This window comes from Phyllobates terribilis, unplaced genomic scaffold, assembly GCF_046119375.1.
Source record: "Phyllobates terribilis strain yellow unplaced genomic scaffold, ASM4611937v1 Scaffold_5__5_contigs__length_657084704, whole genome shotgun sequence".
In the NCBI taxonomy this organism is placed as follows: domain Eukaryota; kingdom Metazoa; phylum Chordata; class Amphibia; order Anura; family Dendrobatidae; genus Phyllobates; species Phyllobates terribilis.
The window spans coordinates 498,087,807-498,104,836 of NW_027362765.1; the positions used below are offsets into that span (position 1 = coordinate 498,087,807).

Consider the following 17,030-nt stretch of genomic DNA (forward strand, 5'->3'; position numbering starts at 1 on the left):
GTGCCGGTTGATGGGAGCATTCACATCAGCTGGCGCCTGTGACCTGCGGTAAGCTTTTTACCATGGGTCACTGCCACAGCTGCGGGATCACGCTGCCATCTGACAGCATGATCCTGCAGCACTCTGACTGGTGGTAACCATGTTACCGTCGATCAAAGCTCTTGTTTCCCGCGATGTCACGCAGAGGACAGCATGGGAAACTACTGATGTTTAGGCCACCGTTCGGGTTCGTGTTCAGGTTTGGGTGCCCAAACACAAACCTGTTTTGATGTTCGGGTTTAGTCGACGAACCCGAACATCAAAACGTTCACTCATCTCTAATCCTTTCTTCTCTGTTGCTGCCATGGGTGAAAGGAAAAACTAGCGTACAGGCATCAATAAAGATACCTACTCACAAACTGAATGGGGCACATCGACCAAGACTTGTGCTAACCATAAACATGCAACTATGAATAAGTGAGCCATGGTGTCCGTAAACTGCAACACAACTCACACATATCCTACATGCTCCTGCACTGCCAAGTACCCCCCTGTAAAATAAAAAACTACCTGTCCTCTCTGCTGACTTGTGTGTTTTAGTAAATACTAGTATTTTTCATGAAATAACAATTATGAGGCATTTTTCCCTAGAAATTTGCACTGTGCTGTTCCTCTGCTACTCCTTCAGGAAATGTATGTATATAGTTCACATGTTCAGCATTTGGTCAGTATTTTACCTCAGTATTTGTAAGCCAAAACCAGGAGAGGAACAATCAAAGGAAAAGTATAATAGAAACACGTCACTGCCTCTGTATTTTTTACTCACTCCTGGTTTTGGCTTACAAATACTGATGTGAAATACTGACCAAATACTGAATGTGCGAACGTGGCCTAAATTGAGAATTGGGTGATACCAGCTGTGGGTGTGTCTCTGCACAACCTGTGGCTGCGTTAAAACGTTGCAGTCACGTTCAGGATTTTTTTTTTCCACAAAAAAAAACTGCATGGCGTCTGGAAGGTTTGCAGCTTTACACTTTTTAATAAAATTAATGAATGCACTGAAATTCAAGTTCAATGCGAATCAAATGTGCTTTATTATACTCTGAGGCATAATAAACTTTTTTTTTTTAAATCTAAAAAAACATTTATACTCACCTCTTCTAGGCCCCCTCTGTTCTGGTTTTTCATCTTCAGAGTGCTCTTCAGTGCACACTAGACCTCACGTGATGTCTTCAGATGTGCCAAAAAGCTCTGTGAAGATGGAAGACCAGATTTTAAGACACTAGTCACACAAAGGTTCAGGCAGGGAGCTGGGGGGCGGGGGCGGTGGGGAAGTACAATTTTTTTTAACCTTTTCCCAGCTCTAAATTGTTTAATGTTGCTCGGTAGCCATGGGTGAGGTACTCGTGCTTCACGCCCTGGCCCCCTACATGAAAATGGGGGTCCTGGCTAGGTGTGCGAACCTTAGCTATAGGGGTGCTACGCCCTTGCAGAGCACATGATGCTGGTGACTTCGGCTTGCCAGGACCAGATGTACAGTTCTATGAGGGAGACCACCACTCAGAAATAAAAACAGTCTTTTACTCAACATTAACTTGGTGGGAACTATCTACAATAGATAGCGGGTGCATAACTTCACAAAAGGTTCTTTCAAAATACGGAGCTTCTTCACACAGTCTCTCTACCTCTTCAAGTTTCTTGTTCCAGCCTCAAGTTTCTCTGTCTTCACCACCACCCAGCACACTACTATAGTCCAGTTAGTGACAATCCCATTCCATGTCCTCTTCCCTCTTAAGGGAACTAGTTTGCCAATATGCCCGGCCCTTACCTTTTCAGCTTGCTGACATCTTGGAACTCCCGCCCAGGGGACTCTTCATTTCATGTTCACTGTACCCTCCCGGCCTGTTACCTCTCTGAGTTATAAACTTGGGGCTGTACTGCTAGGCGTCCTGTCCATGTACCCATCTCAGTGCAACAATCTGTCCTTCTGTCACTTTTCCTTTCTCTTCTCAGGATCACGCTATCCACTGCCTCGGTCTCCACTCACTTTGGGAACAACCAACTTATGTGGCTCTGCTGAGTACTCAGACCTAAGGTCTGCTCTAGCTGCAAGCTAGGCCCTGTCTGACTCACTATCAGGAAGTTCTCTCCAATTATGCTTCATAGCCGCTCCCTCTCTGGGCTAGTCCCAACTCTTAAATCTATCGATACCTACTCACTACCTGTTGCCGGGCAGATTACGACTCCAATACTAATAACGCATACCACAATACGCATTATAATAGTACTCGTGTCTTCAAGGGGGAACGTGAGCAGTATGTTCATTTTCTTACAATTGAACCCAACAAAATGGCAAATGTCTGGCCATGGTTTTACTGGATTCTTAATTTCTTGTGAAATTCAAAGTGAAATTGATTTGTTAAGTCAATTCATACATCTCTAATGTACAATAATTGCTTATGCTATCAGACTCTTTACAGACAATCCCCTTTGATTAAGGAGAATACTGACACCCAGGTGTCAATTTATTCATAGAGTTCCTAAAGGAATAACAGAGGAAGGACATAACACAGAGATTTGATAAGAGATGATCCAGAATTATTATTTCAGTGGGAATAAAATAGTTTAGTGAAACAGACATGTCATGAGTGCTTAGATAATAGCAGCTGTGCGTCCTGGCTCCTCTTAGATACCCACAGAATAGGTGTGAAGTGTATGTACATATGTATGTCGGCTGAGCATGCACATGTCCAAGTGGGGAAAAAGGCATAAGCCTCAGCCAGACACCACCTTCTGTGAGAACAAAGGCTCAGTCATTTGGGAAAAGTAGGGTCACCTTTAGGCCACGGCCCCACTATCAGTATTTTTCTCATGAGTGGCAGCCAAAACCAGGTGAGGAACAATCAGAGAAAAGGTATAATAGAAACAAGTCACCAATTCTGCATTTATCACCCACTCCTGGTTTTGGCTCCCACTCCTGAGAAAAGAATTCCCTAATAACATTCCCAGTTGTTCAATGCGGTGTTTGATTCGCCGGCCTGCTGTGACATCATCTCTGCGCAGTGCGGCACAAGGTGATGACGCCAGCACAGCAAGACATAAAACGAGCCTGGGATCCCGGAAGATCAGGAAATTTTCACAGATCCTGTCTACAGCCAAAGAGCACTGACCTGGACCGTGGTTGCGTAAAGCAATCCACTCATCTTTAGTCCCAATAACTGCTTGGAGGCCAAAAGTGTGTTCTTTCAACCTCCATCTGGCAGATATGGGTCTGTATACAGTTTGTTTTACTGTATAGGAAAGCCCAGTTGACTGCATTGTTGTATACACTGGGCCACAGTAAAGAAAAGTATACCATGCACTATACGTTTTTAATAAGGAGTCTGTAATGTGAACAGATGCTTAGACATCCATCCCGACTGGCCATTGTAGAGCATGTGCCCAAAAGTGGGTACAAAAGCAGTGTGTGTACCTAACCTAAGAGAGACTTTTTTAAAAACTCTATGTTGCGTTGTCACATTCACTCATAGTATCTGCTAGAGCAGGGAACATTTTTTGCATAGCGCATAACATATACTGCATTCATTTTTCTTTTTCAGACCATTCCTATCAATAAATAAGTAACCATCTTGGTCGATATAACAAGCTATTATCATACATGGGTGACTGACATGGAATTAAACTGGATGATCTGTAAAAGTCACTGTATGATGAAAACATTAAAAAAAAGATTAGAAAGTCAAATTAGTTTAAAAAGCAAACCTTTTATTAACATATTTTCACGTATTTTCCATTTCAAACAAGTGCAATATATTGATTTCGCTTCACCTGAAAAATTCTATGAATGAACAAATGAGGAATGACAAACTGAATGAAGACATAAAATCACACCCAAAACCCTTGAAATCGTTCCAGAAAATGAAGTATTTCTCCTAGCAAATTATTGCACCATGTTTTGCTATACATGTTTATTTCCTTTTCCAACAGAAATAAAAGAGGAAAAAAGGCAAATTAAACATATCACACAAAACTCCAAAAATGGGCCAGACAAAAATTGTTGGCACTCTCAACTTAATATTCGGTTGCACACCCTTTGGAATAAATAACTGAAATCAGTCACTTCCTATAACCATCAACAAGCTTCTTATGATGTATGTAGTTATAGGAGAATGATATGTTTTGACATTACAGGATTGTTTACCTCCGCAGTTCGGTATAAAATTTGGCAAGTTGACCCGTGTTCCCTGAGCCTCCTAATCCTCAGGTATTGTTGGCGGCGTCTTTCTTGCTCCTATAGAAACATGAGGTAAATGTAAGTCTTTGAGACTTCGTAAAATACCAGATATTTAATCCCTTAGTGATGGAGCTAATTATGTTCTTAAAGGGAACCTGTCACGTCCTAGTTGCTATGTACACTGCCCCCACTGGGGCGGCGCCAGCACTGACTGAATGCGGCGCCCGCCCATGACTGAATATGAGAATCACACCCCTATGACTGAATACAAGCAAGTAGGATAAAGTATATAAAACGTTATAAAATCATTATACTACCACCGATATTCATGAAAACAGCTTGTTAGTGATGCACATAGCAACTAGGACGTGACAGGTTCCCTTTAATGACCAGGCCAAATTTTACAATTCTGACCAGTGTCACTTTATGGGGTAATTACTCTGGAACACGTCAACGGATCCCACTGATTCTGAGATTGTTTTTTCATGACATATTGTACTTCATGATAGTAGTAAAATTTATTCAATACGACTTGCATTTATTTGTGAAAAAAAAGGCAAAAATTTTGAAAATTTTGCAATTTCTTATGCCCTTAAATCACAGAATTATGTCACACAAAATAGTTAATAAATAACATTTCCCACATGTCTACTTCACATCAGCACAATTTTTGAAACAAATTTTTTTTTGTTAGGAAGTTAAGTGTTAAAAGTTGACCAGCGATTTCTCATTTTTCCAACAAAATTTTAGGGACCACATCACATTTGCAGTGACTTTAAGGGGTCTATATTACAGAACATACCCCAAACTGACACCATTCTAAAAACTGCAACCCTCAAGGTGCTCAAAACCACATTTAAGAAGTTTATTCACAGGAACTGAAGCAACGTCGAAGAAAAAAATGAACTTTTAACTTTTTTTCACAAAATATTTTTTATTTTCACAAGGGTAACGAGAGAAAATGGACCATGAAATTTGTTGTGCAATTAATCCTGAGCACGCCGATAACCCATATGTGGGGGAAAACCACTGTTTAGGCGCACGGCAGGGCTCGGAAGGGAAGGAGAACCATTTGACTTTTTGAACGCAAAATTGGCTGGAATCGAGAGCGGACGCCATATTGTGTTTGGAGAGCCCCTGATGCATCTAAACAGTGGAAACCCCCCACAAGTGATCCCATTTTGGAAACTAGACCCCTCAAGGAATGTATCTAGATATCTGGTGAGCACCTTGAACCCCCAAGTGCTTCACAGAAGTTTATAAGGTAGAGCCATGAAAATAAAAAATCAATTTTTTTTTCCACAAAAATGTATTTTTAGCTCCAATTTTTTTTTATTTTCACAAGGGTAACAGGAGAAAATGGCCCCCAAAATTTGTTGTGCAATTGCCCCCGAGTACGAAGATACCCCATATGTAGGGGAACACTATTGTTTGGGCGCACGGCAGGGTTTGGAAAGGAAGGAGTGACGTTTGGAATGCAGACTTTGATGGAATGGTCTGCGGGTGTCATATCACGTTTGGAGAGCCCCTGATGTGCCTAAACAGTGGAAAACCCTGACAAGTGACACCATTTGGAAACTACACCCCTCAAGGATTTTATCCAGGGGTATAGTGAGCATTTTGAACCCACAGGTACTACACAGAATTTGATAACATTAAGTCGTCATATTGAAAATTTTCATTTTTCTCATGAAAATTTAGTTTTAGCCCCAAATTTGGAATTTTTACAATGGATAAGAGGAGAAAATGGACCCTATAATTTGTTATGCTATTTCTCCTGAACGCGATGATGCCGCACATGTCTTCAGAAGTTACTGTTAGGCCACACGCCAGGGCTGAGAAGGAAGGAGCACTATTTGTCTTTTGGAGAAAAGATTTTGGTAGAATGCTTTGTGGGTGACATTTGCAGAGCCCCAAAGGAGCTAGAACAGCAAAAAAAAAAAAGCCCAAAAATGACCCCATTGTAGAAATTGCACATCTCAATGAGTTCATCTACTGCTGCAGTGACTATTACAGTGCATTGTGAAAGTATTTGGCCCCCTTGAACTTTTCTACCTTTTGCCACATTTCTGGCTTCAAACAAAGATATAAAATTCTAATTTTTTTGGGAAAGAATCAACAACAAGTGGGACACAATCGTGAAGTGGAACGAAATTTATTGGATATTTTAAACTTTTTTAACAAATTAAAAACTGAAAAGTGGGGCGTGCAATATTATTCAGCCCCTTTACTTTCAGTGCAGAAGTTCAGTGAGGATCTCTGAATGATCCAATGTTGTCCTAAATGACTGGTAATGATAAATAGAATCCACCTGTGTGTAATCAAGTCTCTGTATAAATGCACCTGCTCTGTGATAGTCTCAGGGTTCTGTTTCAAGTGCAGAGAGCATCATGAAGACCAAGGAACACACCAGGCAGGTCCGAGATACTGTTGTGGTGAAGTTTAAAGCCGGATTTGGATACAAAAAGATTTCCCAAGTTTTAAACATCTCAAGGTGCACTGTGCAAGCGATCATATTGAAATGGAAGGAGTATCAGACCACTGCAAATCTACCAAGACCCGGCCGTCCCTCTAAACTTTCATCTCGAACAAGGAGAAGACTTATCAGAGATGCAGCCAAAAGGCCCAAGATCACTCTGGATGAACTGCAGAGATCTACAGCTGAGGTGGGAGTCTGTCCATAGGGCAACAATCAGTCGTACACTGCACAAATCTGGCCTTTATGGAAGAGTGTCAAGAAGAAAGCCATTTCTCAAGATATCCATAAAAAGTCACGTTTGAAGTTTGCCACAAGCCACCTGAGAGACACACCAAACATGTGGAATAAGGTGCTCTGGTCAGATGAAACCAAAATCGAACTTTTTGGCTACAATGCAAAACGATATGTTTGGCGTAAAAGCAACACAGCTCATCACCCTCAAAACACCATCCCCACTGTCAAACATGGTGGTGGCAGCATCATGGTATGGGCCTGCTTTTCTTCAGCAGGGACAGGGAAGATGGTTAAAATTGATGGGAAGATGGATGGAGCCAAATACAGAACCATTCTGGAAGAAAACCTGTTGGAGTCTGCAAAAGATCTGAGACAGGGACGGAGATTTATCTTCCAACAAGATAATGATCCCAAACATAAAGCAAAATCTACAATGGAATAGTTCAAAAATAAACATATCCAGGTGTTAGAATGGCCAAGTCAAAGTTCAGACCTGAATCCAATTGAGAATCTGTGGAAAGAGCTGAAAACAGCTGTTCACAAACGCCCTCCATCCAACCTCAATGAGCTCGAGCTGTTTTGCAAGGAAGAATGGGTAAGAATTTCAGCCTCTCGATGTGCAAAACTGATAGAGACATACCCCAAGCGACTTGCAGCTGTAATCGCAGCAAAAGGTGGCGCTACAAAGTATTAACTCAAGGGGCCGAATAATATTGCATGCCCCACTTTTCAGTTTTTAATTTGTTTAAAGTTTAAAATATCTATAAAGTTCGTTCCACTTCACAATTGTGTCCCACTTGTTGTTGATTGTTCCCCAAAAAATTTGAATTTTATATCTTTATGCTTGAAGCCAGAAATGTGGCAAAAGGTAGAAAAGTTCAGCTGGGGAGTTCTGCTGGGGAGAGCAGCAATAGAGAGGCGCCAGTGATATTCACATGACCCCTTGTGAAGGCTTGGAGCAAGTGCAGTTCTTACTTCCTCTCTGGTGCTAAGAGGACGTGTGTGCAATCTGTCTGAAGTCGACTCAAGCTAAGCTACTTCCCCTGTGTCTGTCTCCCCTGGTTGTCTTTAGTGTTAGTGGGGACTGACTAGCGCTCATCACCCACCCCTCCTCCCACCATTCCCTAGCCAGACCCTACCTCTAGGGAGAGACAGGGTTTTAGGCTCCTGCTCGGTGATTGGTGAGCAACCAATATAGGGACGGTAGGGAAGGACAGGGTGATATCAGATCAGCCTAGGAGGTCTCCACCCCCTCTGTCCTAAGTGTCTGGGCTCCCTTCCTCTCATCCCTTTGTGTTTCACTTTGTCTTTCCTACACTGTGAGTGACAGCGCCTCCATAGTAAGTCTATCAGCCCATACTGTAACTCTCAGAGCGGCTCCATAGTAAGTATCAGTCCATACAGTAAGGCTATGTGCCCATGATGCAGAAATGCTCCGGATGTTTCCTGAGCGTTTCTGCATCTCCCTGGCAGAAAAAACGCATGCGGATTGTACATGCGTTTTTCCTGCCAGGGACAAGCGTTTGTCACGCGTTTTGCACATGCGATTTCCAAGCGATTTTAGCATCACTTGGAAAGTGCTTGACAACTTGGGCACACGGCATGGATTTTATATAGTGTGACCAAGTCAGTTAAAAAAAAAAGAATAAAAATGGTAAAAAATAAAAAAATTATACTCACCTTCCGATGGCCCCCGGTCTCCTTCTCCGATACGTCCGGTCTTACTGGTGTCTCGTGGTTGTGTAAAAGGACCTTCCATGACGTCAGTCATGTCACCGGTCGCGTGACCCGTCACATGACTGAATGACGTCATGGAAGGTCCTTTTACTACTCCATCGCGAGCCACCGGGGTGCCAAGACGTACCGGAAAGAAGACCAGGGGACACCAGAAGGGGAGTATAATGTGTTTTTTTATTTTAATTATTTTTTTTTTTTTACAGGTTCTATGGGAGTCTCCTCTTCTCTAGACCTGGGTACCATCTGCACATTGAATCGCTTAATATCTGCATGTGCACATGTAGTCATTCGGATATTAAGCGATTCAATGCAAGTCAGTGGCGGCGAAAACGTCACGATTACGCAAAATAATTGGTAGTGCTGTGGATTTTTCCGCAATGATAATCCGAAGCGGAAATTTCCGCAGCATGTGCACAGCACATGCGGATTATCATTGGGGAACATGGCAGGCCTTCTACCAAGCGTTTTTTAAGCGTTTCTGCAGCAGAATTGCCGCTACGAAAATGCTTAAAAAACGCATCGTGGGCACACAGCCTTAGGGTGAAAAACCGCTGAAAAAGGTGACACGCTCTATTGTCCAAAAAAAAACAACCAAGGCACAAAACACTGAACAAAAAAGAAACAGTGTGACGAGAGAATTCTGGTTTCTCATAGACTTTGCTGGTACTGCAAAACGCAGCTGAAAACTTGCATAAAAAACTGCTGGAAAAAACATGTGTGAACATAGCCTTACTCTATAGAGTAAGACCTGCGTGTGAACAACGCCAGTCAGACGACACGGGGCCAAGACTAAATACAAGCCACAGCCATGCACACACAACCAGAAGCGAACACCCAGGGAACCCTTCACAGCTGCCACCGCCCCATAGTTCATTTTTGTAAAGCCACTGTTAAGCCCTTTGCATTTCTCCCATGTGGACAGCCCCTTTAAGCCCGTTAGCGCCAGCCACAGGTGGGAGGAGGCCGCCTCCCCTCAGCGCTCTCCCGGCTGCTAGTGATGGGTAGCTCCTGAACGAGCCGGCTCTAAGAGCCGGCTCTTTATAGTGAATCATATGAGTCGGCTCCTGGCAGGGAGCCAATTTAAATTTAAACGGCTCTTTGCCAGTTCACGTTCCACAGTCAGTCCCCTCTGGCCCCGCCCCTCCCCTCTGGCCCCGCCCCACCCTCCCCCTCCCCTCCCGGCAGTAGTCACTCTGATCTTATCCAGGAGACTGAGAATGCCTGCTCCTCCTGCTGCCGCACATAGCACTGACTCACAGCCCCGCCCCCCTCCAATCTGTGACAAGCAAGCAGCAGTCAGGCACTTTATTAAAGGAACACTGACATCTGGATTTAGCCTGATTATAGTTATTTACCGCCAGCTTGTAAATCCTCGCTGAGCGAGGGAGAAACAGCGGATGTAAATGTGCGTCCCTTGTTCTCTCTCATTCACTTGAATGGAAGAGAACAAATGATCCAGCGATGCATATGGGCAGGGCAGATAAGGATCTCCTCTGCAAACATACCATCGCTGGATTGAGCATCACTGGATCGCAGGCTCGGGTGCTGCATGGTCCATGCGGTCAGTCAGCGAGCGCTGGCCGACAACATGGTCGCATCCTGTGTGTCTTTTGCTGAATAGGGCTCCGGCACAGGACAACTTCCATGGAAACCCATGTAAACAGTTACATAGGTTTTTATGGAATACCAGCAGGATTGAAGCAGAATTTTTAAAATAAGTATATGGAGAATATACCTATTTTAAAAAGTTCTCTTCAATTAATGGCACTAATGCCCATGTGATCCAACCCCTTTAACCCCTTAAGCCCCGCGGGTGGTTTGCACGTTAATGACCGGGCCAATTTTTACAATTCTGACCACTGTCACTTTATGAGGTAATTACTCTGGAACGCTTCAACGGATCCCCCTGATTCTGAGAATGTTTTTTCGTGACATATTGTACTTCATGATTGTGGAAAAATTTCTTCGATATCACTTGCGTTTATTTGTGAAAAAAACGGAAATTTGGTGAAAATTTTGAAAATTTTGCAATTTTCAAAATTTGAATTTTTAAGCCCTGAAATCAGAGCGATATATCACACAAAAGAGTTAATAAATAACATTTCCCACATGTCTACTTTACATCAGCACAATTTTGGAACCAAAATTTTTTTTTGTTAGGGAGCTATAAGGGTTAAAAGTTGACCAGCGATTTCTCATTTTTCCAACAAAATTTACAAAACCATTTTTTTAGGGACCACATCACATTTGAAGTCACTTTGAGAGGTCTTTATGACAGAAAATACCCAAAAGTGACACCATTATAAAAACTGCACCCCTCAAGGTGCTCAAAACCACATTCAAGAACTTTATTAACCCTTCAGGTGCTTCACAGGAATTTTTTGAATGTGGAAGAAAAAAATGAACATTTAACTTTTTTCACAAAAATGTTACTTTAGACCCAATTTTTTTTATTTTCTCAGGGGTAACAAGAAAAAATGGACCGCAAAATTTGTTGTGCAATTTCCCCTGGGCACGCAGATACCCAATATTTGGGGAAAAAATACTGTTTGGGCGCACGGCAGGGCTCGGAAGGGAAGGAGCGCCATTTGACTTTTTGATTGTAAAATTTGCTTGAATAATTAGCGGACGCCATGTTGTGTTTGGAGAGCCCATGTGTGCCCAAACTTTGGAGCTCCCCCACAAGTGACCCCATTTTGGAAACTAGACCCCCCAAGGCACCTTTCTAGATGCATAGTGAGCACTTGGAACCCCCAGGTGCTTCACAAATTGATTCGTAACAATGAAAAAGTGAAAAAAAAAAACACTTTTTCATTTTTATGAATCAATTTGTGAAGCACCTGAGGGTTCCAAGTGCTCACAATGCATCTAGATAGGTGCCTTGTGGGGTCTAGTTTCCAAAATGGGGTCACTTGTGGGGGAGCTCCAATGTTTGGGCACACAGCGGCTCTCCAAACGCAACATGGTGTCGCTAACAATTTGAGCCGATTTTCCGTTAAATTTGTTAGAGGACACCATGTTGCATTTAGAGAGTCCCTGTGTGCCCAAACATTGGAGCTCCCCCACAAGTGACCCCATTTTGGAAACTAGACCCCCCAAGGCACCTATCTAGATGCATAGTGAGCACTTGGAACCCCCAGGTGCTTCACAAATTGATTCGTAACAATGAAAAAGTGAAAAAAAAAAACACTTTTTCATTTGTATGAATCAATTTGTGAAGCACCTGAGGGTTCCAAGTGCTCACTATGCATCTAGATAGGTGCCTTGGGTGGTCTAGTTTCCAAAATGGGGTCACTTGTGGGGGAGCTCCAATATTTGGGCACACAGCGGCTCTCTAAATGCAACATGGTGTCCGCTAACAAATTTAACGCAAAATTGGCTCAAATTGTTAGCGACACCAAGTTGCGTTTGGAGAGCTGCTGTGTGCCCAAACATTGGAGCTCCCCCACAAGTGACCCCATTTTGGAAACTAGACCCCCCGAGGCACCTATCTAGATGCATAGTGAGCACTTGGAACCCCCAGGTGCTTCACAAATTGATTCGTAACAATGAAAAAGTGAAAAAAAAAAACACTTTTTCATTTTTATGAATCAATTTGTGAAGCACCTGGGGGTTCCAACTGCTCACTATGCATCTAGATAGGTGCCTTGGGGGGTCTAGTTTCCAAAATGGGGTCACTTGTGGGAGAGCTCCAATGTTTGGGCACACAGGGACTCTCTAAATGCAACATGGTATCCGCTAACAAATTGAATGGAAAATCGGCTCAAATTGTTAGCGGACACCACATTGCGTTTGGAGAGCCCCTCTGTGCCCAAACTTTGGAGCTCCCCCACAAGTGACCCCATTTTGGAAACTAGACCCCCCAAGGCACCTTTCTAGATGCATAGTGAGCACTTGGAACCCCCAGGTGCTTCACAAATTGATTCGTAATAATGAAAAAGTGAAAAAAAAAACACTTTTTCATTTTTACGAATCAATTTGTGAAGCACCTAGGGGTTCCAAGTGCTCACTATGCATCTAGATAGGTGCCTTGGGGGGTCTAGTTTCCAAAATGGGGTCACTTGTGGGGGAGCTCCAATGTTTGGGCACACAGGGACTCTCTAAATGCAACATGGTATCCGCTAACAAATTGAATGGAAAATCGGCTCAAATTGTTAGCGGACGTCACATTGCGTTTGGAGAGCCCCTCTGTGCCCAAACTTTGGAGCTCCCCCACAAGTGACCCCATTTTGGAAACTAGACCCCCCAAGGCACCTTTCTAGATGCATAGTGAGCACTTGGAACCCCCAGGTGCTTCACAAATTGATTCGTAATAATGAAAAAGTGAAAAAAAAAACACTTTTTCATTTTTACGAATTAATTTGTGAAGCACCTAGGGGTTCCAAGTGCTCACTATGCATCTAGATAGGTGCCTTTGGGGGTCTAGTTTCCAAAATGGGGTCACTTGTGGAGGAGCTCCAATGTTTGGGCACACAGGGACTCTCCAAATGCAACATGATATCCGCTAACCATTTGAGCCGACAATTTGTTAGCGGATATCATGTTGCATTTGGAGAGTCCCTGTGTGCCCAAACATTGGAGCTCCCCCACAAGTGACCCCATTTTGGAAACTAGACCCCCCAAGGCACCTATCTAGATTCATAGTGAGCACTTGGAACCCCAGGTGCTTCACAAATTGATTCATAAAAATGAAAAAGTGTTTTTTTTTTCACTTTTTCATTTTTACGAATCAATTTGTGAAGCACCTGTGGGTTCCAAGTGCTCACTATGCATCTAGAAAGGTGCCTTGGGGGGTCTAGTTTCCAAAATGGGGTCACTTGTGGGGGAGCTCCAAAGTTTGGGCACAGAGGGGCTCTCCAAACGCAATGTGGTGTCCGCTAACAATTTGAGCCGATTTTCCATTCAATTTGTTAGCGGATACCATGTTGCATTTATCGAGTCCCTGTGTGCCCAAACATTGGAGCTCCCCCACAAGTGACCCCATTTTGGAAACTAGACCCCCAAGGCACCTATCTAGATTCATAGTGAGCACTTGGAACCCCAGGTGCTTCACAAATTGATTCATAAAAATGAAAAAGTGTTTTATTTTCACTTTTTCATTTTTACGAATCAATTTGTGAAGCACCTGGGGGTTCTAAGTGCTCACTATGCATCTAGATAGGTGCCTTGGGGGGTGTAGTTTCCAAAATGGGGTCACTTGTGGGGGAGCTCCAATGTTTGGGCACACAGGGGCTCTCCAAACGCAACATGGCGTCCGCTAACAATTTGAGCCGATTTTCCATTCAATTTGTTAGCGGACACCATGTCGCGTTTGGAGAGCCCGTGATGTGCCTAAACAGTGGAGCTCCCCCACAAGTGTCCCCATTTTGGAAACTATACCCCTCAAAGATTTTATTAAGGTGTATAGTGAACATTTTGAACCCAGAGGTACGGCACATTATTTGTTTACATTAGGTCATCATATTGAATAAGTTGTCATTATTCTTGAGCGCAAGTGCTCGCTACTTGAGTTTGCATCGGGTACTCAGGTATGCACCATGTACAGCGTGTGCTCGAGTGACATGCTCGAGTCCCTGCTCCGCATGTTTCACGGTTATTATACACCCAAAAAAAAACATGCGGGGATCGCTCGTGCATGGCAGGCAATCCCCGTAAAGTTTTTTGGCCGCGAAGCATATGGGGCAGAGACTCGAGCATGTCACTCAAATACCCACGATACTAAATGCATACCAGAGCACCCGATGCAAACTCAAGTAGCGAGCACTTGCTCTCAACACTAGTCGCCATATCGTCATCTTTTTTTCTTACTTTTGAAAAAAATCCCAACCCCAGCCCTAACCCTAGCACAACCCTAGCCCCAGCACAACCCTAGCCCCAGCACAACCCTAGCCCCAGCACAACCCTAGCCCCAGCACAACCCTAGCCCCAGCACAACCCTAGCCCCAAACCCAGCCCTAACCCTAGCCCAATCCTAACTCAAGAGTTTATTTTTGACGCCGTTCCTTGTGCGGTATAAGTGATTAGACGACTTTATTCTTCGGGTCGGTGTGATTACAGCAATGCCAGAATCATATGGGGTTTTTATGACTGACAGCTGTCACACACTAAAAGACGCATTTTTTGTAAAATCTAGTTTTTGCATCGCCATATTTTGAGAGCTATAATTTTTCCAGATTTTGGCAGACAGTCATGTGACGGCTCGTTTTTTGGGGGATGACTTGACATTGTTATTGGTGCCATTTTCAGGCACGTGACATTTTTTGATCGCTTTCTATTCCGATTTTTGGGAGGCAGAATAAACAAAAACCAACAATTCAGGAATTGTTTTTTTTTTTTTTTTTTATTCTGTTCCGCGTGTGGTAAAATTGATGAGGCAGCTTTACTCTTCGGGTCAGTACGTTTACAGCGGTACCACATTTGTATCATTTTTCTATGTTTTGGCGCTTATACACAATAAAAGCTTTTATAGAAAAAAATATTTTTTAGTATCGCTTTATTCTGAGAGCTATAACTTTTTTATTTTTCGGCTGATGGAGCTATATGGCGGCTTGTTTTTTGCGGGACGAGATGACGTTTTCAGCGGTATCATTTTTATTTATATGCGTCTTTTTGATCGCGTGTTATTCCACTTTTTGTTTGGCGGTATGGTGATAAAGCATTGTTTTTTGCTTGTTTTTTTTTTTTTTTTTTTTTACCGTGTTCACTGAAGGGGTTAACTAGTGGGACAGTTTTATAGGTCAGGTTGTTCCGGACGCGGCGATACCAAATATGTGTACTTTTATTGTTTTTTTTTTTTTTTTTTATAATAATATTTATTGATGGGTACATTATATTTTTATTTTTGGTGTATTATTTTTTTTATAATATTTTTGCACATTTTTTTTTTTTTTTTTCCCACTTTCACACAGTTTATACACTTTATTACTTTGTCCCACTCTGGGACTTTCACTTTTTTTTTTCTGATCGCCTGCATGGCACAGGAATGGAGCACCATCCCTATGCCATGAAGGCTGTCAGAAGTGCACAGTGTGAAGATTGCTTGGAGATGCACTGCGCATGTCCAAGCAATCTTCCTGCTCTCTGGTGACCCGGATGTTGTCATGACGACATCGGGTCGTCATGGCAACACCCGGGAAGCCTTTGCAGACTGCGCTGGAAGCCGGAAGAGGAGGTGAGTATCGCCGATCACCTCCCCTTGCCCCCGCAATGCCGCGATCGACTTCGATCGACTTCGATCGCAGCATCGCGGGGGTTAATGTGCTGGGAGCGGTGCGTGACCGCTCCCTGCACATAGTACCGGGTGTCAGCTGTGACAATCAGCTGACACCCGGCGGCGATCGCGCCCGCACAGCCTGTGTGCGCGCGCGATCGCGATGACGTACTAATACGGGTCTGGCTCTTAAGTCCCAGGGCACAGACGCGTATTAGTACGTCAGATGTTATTAAGGGGTTAATGACATTATATTAGTGATGGCAAAAGACATTGGTCCTTGATGGGACACCAAAAAAACAGTCTTTTCCAAAACAGATAATAACAGAAGAAATAAACTGAATCAGTCCATCCAAGCTATGGCACTTAGTTTATCTATCCAATGGGCCCTAAAGACAATTTTAGGCTGCCTTCACACTTTGTGGATTTGCAGCGGAGTTTCCATGCAGATCATCAGCGTGGAAATTCCATGGCATTTACAGAAGCCAACAGTGGCAATGGTTTTTATCCAAAACACATTCTCACTTCGTGGAAAAATTCAGAATCTGACAGGAGGTGTGAAATTGGCTTCAGCAGCAGCATGTGAATATGTGCAGAATATCCGATATGCGAAATTCATTGCAGTCAATGGACGGGTGAATTCCGCAGCAAATTCCTTATCTAAATCCGCCTGGATGCAGATGCGACATTTGACACTGCAGTTTTTCTGCAGACTGTTTGCAGCAGACAGCCCACAGCGAACTCGCCAAGTGTGAAGGTAGCTTTAAAATGTGGCACTGATAATTAGTAGCTTGTTGGTATTTTGCATCTTCATTTTGTGTTTGTTAAAGTTTTTACAGCAAATAATATAAAATCTGGTTATTCTGGAAACTATTCTGTTTTATGTCATAAATTGGCACATGTGTAGATTTTTACTAAAAGGTATACAATCATGGGTTAAAACATACCAGAATTTGGCTTCAAATTTAAAGCCAAAGGCAATAGAAAATGAAGAGCCATTTTCGGATCCAAAAGAGCCGGCTCACCAAAAAATCGCATTTTACCCATCACTACCGGCTGCAGCCCTGGCAGGAGAAGAGACACAGCGCAGTTCGTACCTGCCCGGTCACTGCCGGAACGCAGAGTGGGCGGGGCGATAACTGGAGGGCGGGGCTACG

At 43.3% G+C, this 17,030-nt stretch overlaps 1 long non-coding RNA gene across 1 annotated transcript; it reads right to left on the bottom strand.

The window, feature by feature from the left end:
* Positions 1-1,141: 1,141 nt before the first annotated feature.
* LOC141271294 (uncharacterized) lies at positions 1,142-17,018 on the bottom strand. Its single transcript, XR_012321883.1, has 3 exons — positions 16,971-17,018; positions 4,181-4,270; positions 1,142-1,230 (listed from the first exon to the last, which is right to left on the bottom strand). It is a non-coding gene; the product is annotated as an uncharacterized lncRNA (long non-coding RNA).
* Between the last annotated feature and the right edge of the window lie 12 nt (positions 17,019-17,030).